This window comes from Diceros bicornis, chromosome 35, assembly GCF_020826845.1.
Source record: "Diceros bicornis minor isolate mBicDic1 chromosome 35, mDicBic1.mat.cur, whole genome shotgun sequence".
In the NCBI taxonomy this organism is placed as follows: Eukaryota; Metazoa; Chordata; class Mammalia; order Perissodactyla; family Rhinocerotidae; genus Diceros; species Diceros bicornis.
Genome location: NC_080774.1, coordinates 26,963,103 through 26,977,175, shown reverse-complemented (window position 1 = coordinate 26,977,175; position 14,073 = coordinate 26,963,103).

The following is a 14,073-nucleotide window of genomic DNA, read 5'->3' as shown; positions in this document are numbered from 1 at the left end:
ACAAAAATTGACCATCTCCTGAGTCATAAAGCAAGCCTAAGCAAATTTCAGATGACTGAAATCCTTCAGCATATGTTCTATAAGAAAATGCTAGAAATCCACGACAAACCAGAAATCAATAACAGAGAGATACTAGACTTCCTCATATGTTTGGAAATAAAGAAATGTGCTCCCAACGGTTTAGAAAAGCACTCAAATTCGAAATTAGGTAACACTTTGAACTGAATAATGAACTCACGACATAAAAACCTCGTGGGATACAGCTAATATAGTACATAGAGGAAAAATGATAACTTAAAATGTATATAGAAATTTTGTAGAAAATAAAAAGCCTGAAAATTAAGGAGCTGAATATATATCTCAGAAAGGTAGAAAACAACAAAATAATCTCAAAGAAAAGTAGAATAAAGGAAATAAGAAAGAGAAGAATAAATACTAAAGAAATAGGTAAATATCCAGTGGGAGTTCATGGGCCGGCCCGATGGCGTAGCGGTGAAGTGTGTGTGCTCTGCTGCAGTGGCCCAGGGTTCGGATCCCGGGCGCGCACTGATGCACCGCTTGGCAAGCCATGCTGTGGTGGCGTCCCATATAAAGTGGAGGAAGATAGGCATGGATGTTAGCCCAGGACCAGTCTTCCTCAGCAAAATGAGGAGGATTGGCAGATGTTAGCTCAGGGCTGATCTTCCTCACACAAAAAAATAAAAAAAATAAAAGCATATTAAAAAAAAAAGCAAGCAGAGAGTTTGTTGCTTTATGATACAACTGAAGTGGAAAACAATTTGGTGAATTTATCAAGAACAGAAGAAAGAAGGGAAAAATTACCCACATCAGGAATGAAAAAAGGGACATTTTTACAGACGTGGAATAATGAGGGTCTATTATAATAGCGTTATGCCAATAATTTGAGATGAAATGAGAACATTCCTAGAAAACCCTAATCAAACACATATTTGACTCAAGAAGAAATAGGAAATCTCGATTCTTTTAAAGATGTTGACTCACTAGCCAAAAATCTTCCCACAGAGAAAACTGGCTCAGAGAGCTTCACTAGTAAGCAATTCCTTACACAAATTCTTCCGGAGAAGAAAACGGTTCTTCTAGAGAATAAATAATCTCTCGTTTTATGAAGCTGACCCACCCCGATTGTGAAACCTGACCAGGGCAGCGAGGGGGGGATTACAGCTGTTCCCCACTCAGGAACACAGATGCAAACAGCCAACAAGATATTAGCACGCAGAATGCAGCTGCGGTGCAGGATGACACACAGTCGACAAGTCTGGTTCATGCATTCCAGGAATGCGGGAGTGGTTCACCATCAAAAAATCCACACAATCTGCAACATGGAAAGAGAAAACTCAAAAGATGCAGAAAGACCAGTGAATACAATCCAACAAATGATTCTTAAAAACCCACTTATCATACAAGGAATATTAGAGAATTTCCTTAATCAGGTGAAGGAATCGTTAAAGAAAATTATAGCAGGCATCGTGTTTCATAATGAAAAGTTTAGAAACATCGCTTTGTGACAAGACAAGGACGCCCATTATCCTCCTTGCTGCTGCAGATGGTCCTAGGACACCAGCAGAGGGAGTACGGCCAGAAAGAAAAGAAATGAAATGTGTGAGAATTGAGAAGATAGCAGCAAAATTGTCATTCTTTCCAGATGATATGTTTATGCAGAAAATCCCACAGAATGCACAGATAAACTAAGAGAATCTATGAAAAAGTGTAGCAAATTTACCAGATCCAATTTCAAATACAGAAACTTACTATCTCCCTGTAAATCAGCAAATGAGTAGAAAATAACATTTAAGAAGGATGCAATTTACAATTGCATAAAAATATCAGTTAGCTAGGGATTAATCTAAAGAGCTAGCCAAGCTGTTATGGAGAAAACTGCACAACTTCGTTGAGAATTATTAAAACCTATTAATGGGAGAGAGAGGATATTCATGGATTGAAAGATTCAGTGTGGTAAAGATGTCAATTCTTCCCAAATTGATTGGTAAATTCCCTGAGAACTCGTTCAAGGTGCGAAATTCCTGTACCTGTTTTAGGGGGGCAGAGGTCGAGGAGCTGGTTCTAATTAAGAGAAGCTCAGATCCTCTTGACGGAGAAGAGCGCTCTCCTCCTTCCTGGTCATCTGGGCAGCTTCAAGGTCATGCCCAGAAGCACCTGGTTCCCTCCGTCGCCTGCTCACAATTCTCGCTCTCTGTCCTCAAGGACCCAGAAGCTCGGTCACCTTGTCCCCAAGTGAGGGGGCGACCTGGAGGGGTCTTCGCTATGGGCACACCCCACCCCAGGCTCAGCTTCTGCCCGGAGTGTGGGTCCCAGGGGAAGGACTTCGGGAATCCCTCAGCTCTCCGAGGGTCGCCCCGCCCCATCCCGTCTCCCCTCAACCCGCCTCGCCCTACCTCTCTCCATCCCGCCCCGGCTCCGGAACCCGCCTCACCCTCCCCGGCCGCCAGGGGTCTCCGTCCCCTCACTAGAAGCGCAGGGACCGGCTCCAGCGCGCGCAGACCTGGAGGAGTGGGGACAGGACAGCTGGCGGGCTCAGGGAGCTCCGAGTGATGCCACGGGGACACTGAGGCTCAGAGCCCAGGGTCACACCAAGAACGGGCAGAGTGGGGACCAAGATGGCAGAGTTTAGTGACCGCCGAGTGACGCCCGTGGGCTGTGCCTGGTTCTCACTTAACGCAGCACCGAGGGGCTGTGCACGGCTGGGGACCACAGCGTCTGAGCATCAGCCGTCCCAGGCAGGGGAAGACGGGAGTGGGACCGTGGCCTGTCGCTGGGCTGTGAACTATCCAGCTGCTCTGCAGAGCTGGCTGCAGCATACAGTACACCCGAACATAGATGCCCTGTGTCCCCGCGGTTCCAGGTCAGGGTGTGTGCCCTCCAGAAGCTGGTGTGTGCCCCAGGGGACATGCAGGGATTCCCTGGGCTGTGTTTGTGACAGAAGAACCGGAACTGCCCAAATGGACTGGCCATTCTGTTATCTGTATATACGGTGCTGTCTGTTCACATGCTGAGCCTTCTAGCTCTCTGTATTTGATGTGGTTGGATCCTAGCCTTAGAGAGATATACGTATGAAGTTAGAAGGAGCGTGGTGTGTCTTCAGGTACATTTGGAAACTTGGAACAAAATGCAAGGTGCACAGCACGATGTGCAAGGCCCCCAGCGTCCCACTGGCCCCCTCTCCTGCCCCAACCCCACTTCCTTGGATCCACCACACAGGCCTCCTTGCTGTTCCTGCAACTTGTCAGGCACACCCCACCCCAGGGCCTTTGCACTTGCTGTTCCTCCTGCTGGGAGCACTCCTGCCCAGGCACCTCCCCAGGTGGTCCCCTCCCTTCATTCAGGGGTGGCCTCTCTTGACCGTTAGTCTAAACCAACAGTTGTCACTCTCTCTCTGCTTGACCCCTTCCTTTTCCTAAAGAACTCATCACACCACATGTCACAGCATAACGTGCTGTTTGTCCTGGCCCATGTCATGCACTGGAACTTGGCTCCAGGACCTGGTCTCTGAGGCCCTGGCCGTGTCCCCAGGGCCTCAAGCAGTGCTGGGCTTCGGAGCTCATCAGTGGCTACGTGTGGAATGAATGGTGCTCGGTTTCTTCTGGGGAAGGAGGGAGCGCACGGGAAGGGGGGCGGGGGGAACAAGGGGACTCCAGCATGACCCATGGTTTTTCTTCTCTTTGTAAAAGCATCTGAGCTAGTTGGCCACAGGTTAGCATTTGTCACTTCTGTGTGGCGGGCGTGTCGAGTCTGTGTCAGTGTTCTTGGCATTTTTGTGTTTCTGTAAAGTCCAGTCCCCTCCCCTCCCGACACCCTGCCATCAAGCACTAAGGAGACCCATCTCGGGGACTCTGGCCTGGAAATTTCTCTCCCCCAAGGTGACTTCTTCCTTCCTGGGGGGCTGCACACCCTGTGTGTGAGGGTGTGGGGTACAAGACCCCCAGCTCCTCTGCCCAAGCCCCTTCTCTGGGACAGGACTGGGCCTCTGGGCTCTGGCAGGGCCCTGCGAGCTGGAATGAACTGGAATCTGGGCACCTGGTCACATGGGAGAGGGCGAGAGCACTGGCCCCGGAGTTGGGGGTTATTCCTGGCATGACTGTGACTTTTAGAGACCAGACAACAGCGGCCACTAGAGGGCACTGTCAGCTGCAGCTTCCTTGTGTGCACCTGTGTGAGTGTGAGCGTGAATGTGTGTGAGTTGTGTGTGCATGTGGGCGTGTGAATGTGTGCGCGGGGGGGCGGCACTGGACAGGGACACTCGGGATATGTTGACCAGGAATGCAGCTGGGACACCTCCATGTGGCCCATGGAGGACAGTCAGGTGAGGGTGGTGACGTCCCTGTGTGGGTGACACTCCTGTGAGGTGCGTGGTGACCAACTGGCTGGGCTCCTGGCACCTTGGCCGTCGTGCTCCTGGGTCAGCTCTGATAGGCCCGAGCCCCAGTCCCCGGGCGTGGACCTGAGGCCCCTTTGGGCTGGGGGTGGGGCCTGGCCCGTCACAGGGACCTGGGTCTGGGGGTGAATGTGAGGTGTGGGGCAGTGGCCACGCTTTGCTCCCCGAGGCCTGAAGGAGGGGTGGCAGGAGGGGATGGCTTCTCCTCTGGACGCTGTGTATCCTTCATGTTCATCACAAATAAGCGCCAGACACCATTCCTGTGGCCACTCATGTGCTGTCTGCTATGGGCGGGACCACTCCCTCTTACAGAGAGGTCACACAGGGGCTCCCTGCTCCTGGTGGGCCCCAGCCCTGAGCCTGGGTCTTGGCTGGGGGTGCGGGGTGGGAGGCTGAGAGACTGGCCTGTGATGTTCAGTCTTGAATGTGCTTCGGGTCTGAAGGCCCAGAGGAGGGCAGGAAGGCGCTGGGCCTGTATGAGGGAGCTGGGCCGGGGCCTGTTGACCAGAGAGGAGCCTGAGGCCAGGCGGCCTGGAGAGGGGAGTGCTGGCTCTCTGGCCTTGACTGCAGACCCTCAGGGCTCCTCGGCTCAGAGTGGCTGATGCGGACTCTTAGGGTACAGGTCACAGGCTGGAGCCAGGCTGAGAGGGGGCTCCCTGGGGCTGAGGGCACGTGTGTGCCATGTGTAGGGGGGAGCACTGGGCCTTGAATACTGCTGGGGGGCTCACAGTGTGACCTGGGGCGAGTCCTTTGCCCCCTGTGGGCCTCAGTTTCTCCTGTGTAAGCTGAGTGGATGGGACACACTCTCTAGTGCCCCTTTTGGCCTTCCCCAGTGACCCCCTCCAACCCCTGTCTCCTGGGGCAGCCGAGCTGGGTAGCCAGGACACCTATGGGCCTGACAGGTCAGACTCTGAGACCAGGGCCAGGATGGGGGGCACCAGGCCCTGCTGCTGGAGGTGCTGGGGCTGGAGGTCTCCCCTCCAACCCCCTATCAAGGGGTCTCTGTCCTCAGAAACTGAGGGGCCAGGTGTTATCTGGGGCAGAGGGGACCAAATTCCCTCCCTGGGCCCTGACCGTGGGGACCACCCACAGGGCCTCTCATGTCCTCCCACAGCCCCACACGTGCAGACCCCACAGACCCCAACCCACAGCCCACTGACCTGGGGCCTCATTCCCCAGCCCCCCACTCCCAGAGCTCACACACTCCCAGCGCCCTCAGAGCAGCCAGAGACTGAGCTCAGAGCCCTGAGTCTTCTCCTCCCCAGGAAGAGACACCAAGCAACTCTGGGGGGAGAGTCTGAGGCCTCCCTGAGGAGGAGGCTTCCCCCCTGGTTCAGGCCACCTTGTGCTGCTCCAGGGAGCCGGGAAGAGGCCCTGGGGCCCCTTTCTGCCCCCTGCCTCAGAGCAGAGCTGGAGTCAAGGTGGGCCAGGTGGGAGGGCAGTGTCCATGGGCCCTTCTCTGTCCATGCCTGTGCCGTCCCTTCCTTAGGATCCAGGGGGTCCTCCCAGCTCTGAGGGGTCGGGGGTGGTGGTGCTTGCTGCCTTTCTGGAAGTCGGCCTGGAACACACTTCCAGAGCTTTAGTCAAGCACGACCTTTGACCCCTTCCAAACCTAAGTCAATGGTGGGACCCGTGCACAGGGATGGCGGCCAGGGGAGTTGGCTGCATCCCGTGGTGGGACAGGGAGGGGTTGTCTGAGTGTCATTAGAGCCACACGTTCACGAGTGTGATGTCTGGTTACCCACGCCTGTGTGGGTGTGCTGTTCTGTGACAACAGGAAGAACTCTGCCTCTCTGCCTGTCAATCTGTTCTCTCTCTCTCTCTGTCTGTCTATCTCTCTATCATCTATCTATCTATTATCTGTCTCTCTATCTATCATCTATCTACCTCTCATCTCTCATCCATCTGTTGTCTATGTGAAAGGCAAGGTCAAGTCTGGAAGGACACACATCAGGCACAAGCAGCACAGATCTCCAGGCTTTGCTGGAAACTTTTCTTCTTTAGACTTTTTTTCTGTTTATTTTTAAATTTTCTGGTGAGGAATATTAGCCCTGAGCTAACACCTGTTGCTAATCCTCCTCTTTTTGCTGAGGAAGATTGGCCCTGGGCTAGCATCCGTGCCCATGTTCCTCCACTTTATATATGGGACGCGATCACAGCATGGCTTGATAAGCAGTGTGTAGGTCCATGCCCAGAATCCGAACCCGCAAACCCCGGGCCACCAAAGCAGAGCATGAGAACTTAACTGCTATGCCACCGGGCCGGCCCCAACATTTTTCTATTTTATTTTTAAAGAATTTTTGTTTAATCAGGAAAAAATTCAGCTGTCTCCATTTTTGAAGACAAAACACACTGAAACAATGCGTTGCATAATGACAGGGCCCTGGAGAAACCCTCACTTGGGGCTCCAGACAGTGTGGGTGGGTCATGCTCAGGGGCAGATCTGCCCAGTGTCGCCGGCGCACAGCAAAAAACCCACGCGGGCTAACTTAACCTATGTGAAGTGTGGAAACAGGCAGAGATGAAAAATAGTTGATTTAAGGGCACAGACAGAGGAGGTAAAACTATAAGGAAAAATAAAGAGGCGATGAACTCAGGGGCTCTGTGGTCCTGGCCACGTTCTTAGCCCGGGTGGCTGATTGGTGGGAAGTTCCCGTCTCCCAGAATTCACCATTTTAAAAGGAGCAATTCGGTCACCTAGTACATTCACAGTGTTGTGCAGACATCACCACTATTATTACTACTTTTTAAGCTCTGCAGGTGCAATTTATTTATTTATTTTGTGGTTGTTACAGTTTACAATTAAAATAGCATTAAAATAGAAGGAGAGCCATCAAAATCTCAGCGACAGCTCTTCTGAGTGAAGTGTGAGGGAGGTGCATTATTTTTCTCCTGTTTGTTTTTCTGCACTTTTCATGTTGTTTACAGTGAGCAGTTACTGTTTTTAAACTAAAGACCAAGACTGCTCAACTCTATTTTAAGAAGAACTCAGACAACAAACAAGGAGATTCTCCCTCACGCTGGGCTGACACCTGCGTCCTTGTAGCTCCTCTTCACCCTGTTGCCTCCACCTGGGCCTGGAGTTTGGGGGCCCCAGTGGCACCTGCACCTCTCCGCCAGGGTGTCCCCCGAAACAGGAGAGTAATCTCTCCGAGGCTCAGCAGTTCCCTTCCCGGACGATCTGTCCAGGCCCTTTGGCCGACTCCACATCACGCTGGTGTTTGATAAGCTCTCTTTTCCTTTGTTTTGGCCTATCATTTGGTTGATTTTTGTAGCACAAGCTCATGAACTAGAGAACTGCAGGTCCCCTGGGGGAGCGGGCAGAGATGTTTCGCCACCAGCCACTACCTCTTTCTCCCTCAAGTTTAACTTATTGTAAAGCCCTCTTGTAACAACCTTTACAGATAAATTTAAAAAGAAAGTTGAAATTCCCCCACAATCCTGCTTGATCCAAATGGTGGCCCCTGCTCTTTCCATTCCCCCACCCACCCACTCTGGCAGCCTCTGCCTGGTGCACGCTGCTCCCAAGTGGTGGTAATTCTATCTCAGGCCAGGTGTTCCAAGGCAGGCCCCTGCTCCTGGGCAGGGAGAGTTTCCCAGTGGACGGAAGGCCTGTGTGCTTTGTTGTCCCCTCACCCACCGAGTGCTCTTGGGTGGACCTCGGGTCCTGGTTTCCTAAATGAGGGTCTTGGGTTAGATCACGGTGGTAGACCCTCCATGGGTCATGGCCTCTTTCTGTACAAAGCCCTGGGCCTCTCCCCACAATGAACATTTATACAGACACATCTCAGGGTTTTGTGAACCCTTGCGTTAGATGTCCTACAACATCTCCAGGCCTCTGGGACTCCCTACTCCAGAGAAGGGGGTTGGGCCTCTTTTTTGTGACTCCAGATGGAAGACCTTGGATCTGTCATTGTACCCCTGCGGGTGCTGTACTGAGTGCTTTCCAGAATTATCCCACTGAATCCCCTCGCAGCCCCAAGATGTGGCTACCACTATCATCACCACACATCACAGAGGAGGACACACAGAGGAAGTCACCTGCCCAAGGTCACACACTTGGAAGTGGTGGAGGCAAGACTACAACCGAGGTGTGTCTGGGCTCCAAGCTCAGGCTTTTACTGAAAGTTATGATCCAACCTCAAGGGCAGTCAGCTCGATGACCTGCAAGGTCCTTCCAACACTAAGAGCGCACCTGAGAAGCCCTCTGGGGTTTCTAAAGCATCTTCATGCATGTGTGTCCTTTCAGTGTCTTTCCCGGCAGTTTGTGACATGGGCAGAGCAGGGACTGACATCCTCTTTGCCTGTGAGGGGACAAAGCTTAGAGACATTACGGAAATGGCCCAAGGTCACACCAAGTCAGCATCAGAGCTGGATTTGGAACCAAGTATTGGGTTTAGTCTGTCTCCACAGAGCTGCCAGGCACCAAGTTTCTGTGCTTCTTGTGATTAGGATCTACTCACTCACTCAAACATTCATCCATCCATCCATCCATCCACTCATCCAAGTACTAACCTACTCATGAACTCACCAGTCTGCCCACTCATCTACTCATCTATCAATCATCCATCCATCCATCCATCCATACAGCCACCCATTGACTCAACTACTTATACATCCATCGATCATCCCCCCATCTCCCCATCCATTCACCCACCCACCCAACTATCCATCCATTCACTCACCCAACTACCCACCCACCCATACACTCGCCAATCCACCCACTCATCCATCTACCCACCCATCGTATCTTCCTTCCTTCCCTCCTTCTCTCCTTCTTTCCTTCCTTCCTTCCTCCCTCCCTCCCTCCCTCCCTTCCTTCCTTCTTTCCTTCCTTCCTTCCTTCCTCCCTTCCTTCCTTCCCTCATTCAGACTGTTTACTGAGACCTTCAAGTTGCCAGGCACTGGGCTGGGGATGAGGTAAAGAGTCTGCAGACTTGGGAGGGGGCTGCACCTCTTGGGGCAACAGCTTTTCCTTTGTCAGTGAGAGTCCTGGAAGGGGGAGCTGAGGCAGGAGGCAGGCAGGCTGGAGAGGTGTCTATTGAGTTCCTGCCTTTTTGGGTGGAAGGTCATAGCACTAGACCCACTGAATTGGGTTAAAAACCCATAGTTTCCAAGGGAGAAATTGAGGAGTGAACAACTGAGGTAAGATGTCTGTCCTCACGTCACTTATAGAACAGAGAGCTGGCCATGACCTTAAGTGGAGAGTTTAAATACAGATTTTAGGAATATAAGGAATGACATGTATACAAGCTACTATAGCTAATATGCATATAATTAGAATGAACAAACTATACATAATGTAGAGTGAGGTTCCAATTATAATTTCTAACCTATTCCTACCATTCATTGAACCAGGTATTCTGTTAAGCGATTTATGCACATTCTCTCATGCATTCCTCATAATGGACATGTGACTAATATCAACACCCACTAGATCAGAACATGGGGAGAGAGATTAATTGCCAAAGTAAATATCACCTATGTGACTGAGAAGTTTGTCAACCTAGGTTTTCCCACCTGCACATACCATGCTCTGGCCTGCCACATAATTCTTCCTGTCCAAGGAACTGGGGAAAACTCTTGAAGTCTATTCCGGTCTGCTTCAGATGGTGCTTCTTTTCTTCACAACTTCTGCCCATCCTGGACTAACCATCCCATGCTGATCTGCTTTCTTTGTAGGAAGGTTTTTATTACTGTTTGCAGAAACTGCTTACACTTTTGGTTTGCAATTTCTCACTCTTCTGTTTTTACCTGTGTTTAAAGGGGGTTGCTTTTCTCCAACCCTCTTTGCTAAATGTCTGCTGTTTGGTATTCACCACCCCTGAAAGACCTCTCTTTTTTTTCAATGGCCCAACTTTCCCTCTGCGTCCTGCCTCTGGGTGCAGCTGGAGCTGTGAGAGTTTCATGGATTTGGACAGGACCTAAGACTTAGGGGGTAAGAATCCATATTAGTATTGTCATTACCTCCTTCCATATGCATTTCCCCCATTGGACTGCTGCCCAAGAGGGGCAGCTCTCTGTCTTGTCATCAGCATGATCCCTGCCCCGGCCTGTCATGGATGTGGCAGGCAAGCAATAAATATTTGTTGAATGTTAAGTGAATTGGCATAAATATGCTTACTTAAGTGAAAAAACAACACTTCTGTTTTTTGTAATTACACAATAAATATATAATCACTGTAGAAATAAACTGAAAAGTCAAATGTGCAAAATGGAAACCAACATTACCTATCGTCTCTGCTTCATGGGTGGCCTCGGTTAATAGATACAGATATGGACATAGATACAGATACAGATAGAGAGACACATGCTTACATACATCACATCTTGTCTTGTGACTTCTTTGGGATAATGCTATGTTCGAGACTTTTCAGATGCCGTTCAAATCTAATACATCATTTTTAGAGGATCATTGATCTTAAATCAGTTTATTGTTTTGTTTTCTGATTGGAAAAGTCATACATGTCCTTTGAGAAATCAGAAAAGACAGAGAAGTATAAAGAAAAAAGTAAAGCAAACATCTGATCTCACTGCTGAAAAGGACCCTGTTAGTATTGGTGTGGATCCTTCCAGACTTTTCTCTGCATACAGTTGTGTCCTTTTCACAAAGATGGGCTTAGGGGAGACTTTCTCTTGTGACCTGCCTGAGTCCCACTGTCCCCCACTGTGGAACCTCCGTGGCACGTCTCCAAGGCTGTTTGGAGTTACAGACACACCGCAGGGCCCACTTTGGCGCCTCTATGCACTGGCCTAGTGACGTGTTCATGATGAATTCCTCTGAACAGGCCTACTGGGTCAAGGGGAGTGCATTCCCAGGCTGTGGCCACAGAGGGTGAATCCCTCCTGAAAGGCTGAACTGCGTCTCAACCTCCGAGGCCCCTCAGAATCACAGAATCGCGGGGTCTTGGGCAGTGAGGATGCCTGTGCTGCCCCACTGGCCCGCTCATTGCTCATTCTGCTGTGGGAAGGGCCTGGGGCTGGGGCCCCACGGGCCAGCTCCTCCCTCTTGTGTTGACTGATTCTGTGATCCTGGTCATCCCCTCCCCGGGGCGCTGCTGACAATGAGGGCCACCACGCGCAGGTTCTGAGATCCCTTAAGGTCAGGCCCTCCAGGATTCCAGGATTTGGGATGGCGCTGCGGAGGACGTGTGGAAGCAGCCAGGGGGCAGCGCCAGGCCCGCCCGGTGGCTGAGAGGGGGCTCCTTGGGGGGAGGGCTCTGATACCCCCAGCTGTGAGCTGCACAAACATCCGGTTACAGCTCTGAAACTGCCCTGGCCCTTCCCAGGCCACACCTGGCCCTGTTTGTCGCCTGCCCATCCCATGCCCCACTGGCTGCAGTCTCAGTTTCTCTTCCCCTTCTTCTCCTTTTTTGTCACCCTGAGTTCTAGTTTCAGCCAACGGGGTGTTAACTTTAGCCCGGGGATTCCCAGGGGCAGCCAGCTGCTGGCAGGGCGACCACTCCACCCCCCTCGTTGCGCTGGACTGGCCCCCACCCTGCTCCCACCTCGGCTTCACTATCCCTGCAGGCCCAGGGCCTCTGAGCCCAACCCCTTCATCCAGGAATCCTATAGTTTTCCTATAGTTTCTGGCACTCAGGACCCCTTACCTAGCTCTCCTTGAGCAGAGGGGAAGGCTGGGACCCAGAGAGGGAAGCCACTTGCTCAGGGTCACACAGCATGTCAGAGGCAGGCCTGGGGCCCAGAAAAAGACAGCAATAACTGGAGTTGTTGAGAGTCACCATGGGCCAGACAAGTCACAGGCATCATCTCCTTTAATTCCCAAACCCACCCTGTGGGGGAGACACTCGTTATCACCCCCTTGTACAGATGAGGAAACTGAGGCCCACAGAGGGGAGGCAAATCACCAAGATCAAGGGCTGAGAAGGGCTGATCGTGGGTGGGGGAACCCCTCCCTGTCCAACCCTGAGGTCTGGGCTCCTACCACAGAGTCTGCCCCAGGCCCTTGGCCAGCCAGCCCTCCCTTCTCCCAGCTATGGGGTGGAGAGGTGGCCACCAGGTCCACTCTCGGGCCTCCTTTCTGCACCCCTGAAATTGGGTCGGGATTGGGGAATAGTGGAGGTAGGTCACCCCACATGAGCAGGTCTGGAGCTTGGCAGAGGGCAGAGCTCCATACAGACACACTCCTGTGTGAGCTTAACCAGACCCCTTTCTCTCCTGGCCTCAGTTTCCCCATCCATCAGATGGGACCCCAGAGAACTCCTGTGCACCCCCTGGTGCCCTGCCCTGGGCCTTCCTCCCAGCATCCTCTGCACAGCCCCTCTCTGCCGGGCGGTCACTGTCTGAGTCGGATTCTCCTTCCTCCCCAGGGCAGGACCTGGCCACGTGGCACAGAATGCAAGGGCTTTCTGGGTGGTGAGCAGGATGGTGGCCCAGGCGGCATGGGAGACAGGAGTCTGGGGTCTTCGAGGCGGTGGGATCAAGGTGCTTCAATGGGGGCCTGAGTGCATCAGCTGAGGAGTGCTGCAGTCCCCCTCTGTGTCCCTGCTCATGCTGCCCCCCAGAATGCCCTTCCTCCCCGTGCCCCTCCAGCCCCACGGTTCCTGCTCCCAGGCCCTGTTTTGAGGTGGCTGAAGCTGCTGTGGCCACCAAACTACCTTTGCTGACTGCACAGGACCCCCAGGGTCCCCCACCCCTTGTCTTCTCCATTAATGTTTGTAGGGCGAGGGTCTCCTTTGTGCCGTGAGCTCTGGGCTGGGCAGGGATAAGTCTCCCAACTCAGCTTCACCCCCAGGGGCTGGCCTGGCCCGGGCATGTGCAGGGGAGGTGAGGGGCAATGGGGGTGAACAACGGTTGGTAGGCCCATTGATCATGACTGGAGTGAAGGCCACACTCCCCCAGGCCTGACCACTGGACACTGCACATCTCATGTTGGGTGACATGGTGTTATGGCTGTGGCCAGCAGGACTGGCTCCTGGCTTCCCTGGGCTGGGGGAGCTATTGGCAATGTCCCCCGAGAAAGAGTCTGTGAAGTTCCACCAGTGGAAGGGATTTGCCACCTTTGGGGGTGAACTCAGGAAACTGTGGCTGGGTACTTGGTCCCCAGTCTCCACCCCCATCAGGACCTTGGAACCCTGGAATGTCCTGGGAACCTCTCTGATTGGAGAAGGTCAGGGAGGACAGGAGAGAAGAGGAGGGTCAGCCTGGAGGGTGGATCAGGGAGACCTATAATGGGGGGCTTGGGGAATCTGGTCACCCACTGGGCAGGAGCATCAGGCCTTGCCACACTGGCCCGTCTGTCACACTTCTGGCCCTCTCTTTGCCCTCAGCCTCTAGATCTAGCATGAGGCAGACTGGGAAGGAATGGGGCACTCAGTGCCTGAAGCCCCTTCCTCCCATGTGAAGCAAGCACATTCCAGGTCTCACTTTGGCCTTGACTGGGCCAGTCCCACGTTGCCTGGGACATGAACCCCACACAAGCCAGGCCCTCAGGGAGGCTCTGTCGATGGATGGAAGGATGGATGGATGGAAGTATGGATGGATGATGGGTGGATGGATGGGTGGATGGACAGATGGACAGACAGATGGACAGACAGATGGATGAGTAAATGAACAATCTGAGGTTCTGTCCACTGGGGAAGGAGCCTGTGAGGCCTCTGGGGGACAGCTGTGCTTCTGGGCTACATATTATTACTCCAGAC